Raw genomic sequence first — 1,698 nt, forward strand, 5'->3', positions numbered from 1 at the left:
TGCCTTTTCTTAAGGGTGCCGGTTTTGGGGAGGGTGATTAGGGTTATGTAGTTTATTATTTTAATTGTTAAAACATAATGATTATACCCTAATACTAGACCACTAACCTAGTTTGCATTTATAAGACAAATTAAGGGACATGCATTGGCTCTTGGAAGGCCCCCTAAACCGGCACACCCTAACAAAAATAAGAAAATTGGTTTTCTTATTCATTCATTCATTCTTATCTTTTCTCGACTTACTCTCCGTCTCTATTTTCTCTCTAGAATAGTTTTAGATCTAAAATAAATTGCTCAAGTAATATTTAATAAAACTTTCTACATTACTATAGTAGTAATATCATTGTTATTAGATTTAATATAAGGATACTAATTATATTACCTAGATAGTAATTTAATTAGTATTAAGGGATAATCTTGGTGCAATCGAGAGGAGAATCTCTACTTTGGGATTTTAGAATATCATCCATATACATTGTAGCTCAAGAACAAGTGGAGGAAGGAATCGTCACTTGTGCCCATAAATCCGACTCTCCAATGTAAGAAAATCGTTTTTCTAACCTTGTTAATTTTTATGCATGCACTAGATCATCATCTAAATGAATGACTAATTTAGACCTATAATTAAATAAGTTTAATTTGAGGATTTTTGAATCTTTTCAAGTGGTATCAGAGCATAGGTCATTGCATGCATAATCGGTTTATAGTTTTTCCGAGTTAAATGTACAACATATAAAACTAGATATTTTGTGATTTATATTATAAAGTCACGAAAATTTTTGCATGTTATATATTCTGGTCCTAAAATGAATTTAGGTCATTTTGATGATTTATGGTATTTTATTGCTCATTTTAAGGTTTTTTATTGATTTTATTACATTTTAATGAGTAAAATGATATTTAACATGCTAAAAATAGGTAGACTTAGTTTATGACCTTGAATTTTTTATATGACCTCACCTGCATATTTTACTTATTGTATGTAAAATTTCGTATAAAATTGATTTATTTTGCATGATTTATGATTTTTATATGATAAAAATGGAATAAATGGAGGTAAAATTGTTAAAAATAATTAAAATTCGAAATAGGACATGCAATTTTAATATGTTGTCACATGAAATTTTTACTCACTGTGTGTAAAATTTGAGATGAACACGATTCATTTTGCATGATTTATGAATTTTTAGTGTAAAATTGACATAAATAGTGACTATTTTAGCAAAAATAGCTAAAACGAATTACATGGCATGAGAAAATTATTTTAGGTTGCATTTACATCCCACTTATCAGATCTAAAGTTGGAACATTGATTAGATTAATTTTCATATGCTTTAGATGTTTTATTTGATAAAACCGATAAATCGCTCCTATATTTTTCTCGAAATAACTTCAAAAATTTTAACCTTGATTTTTGACATTATGAGTGTTATGGAATTATTCCAGAATGTTCAAAAATTTAAAATTCAAATTTTGAAATTATTGTAATTTAATTTGGATTTATTTCATAAAAGTTATGATTTTAAGGTCTATTGTGAGCATAAATGTTACATCAAGTATTGGAAGGAAGGAAGAAAAAGATGAATTGAAAAAATGAAATGAAAAAAAAATTTATACGAAAAAAAAGGGAGAAAAATGCTATTATAACATATGGAAAAACAGAAATCTCTTATTATTCCTATTCTTATTCATTTCCATA

This window comes from Silene latifolia, chromosome 9 (assembly GCF_048544455.1).
Source record: "Silene latifolia isolate original U9 population chromosome 9, ASM4854445v1, whole genome shotgun sequence".
Lineage (NCBI taxonomy): Eukaryota > Viridiplantae > Streptophyta > Magnoliopsida > Caryophyllales > Caryophyllaceae > Silene > Silene latifolia.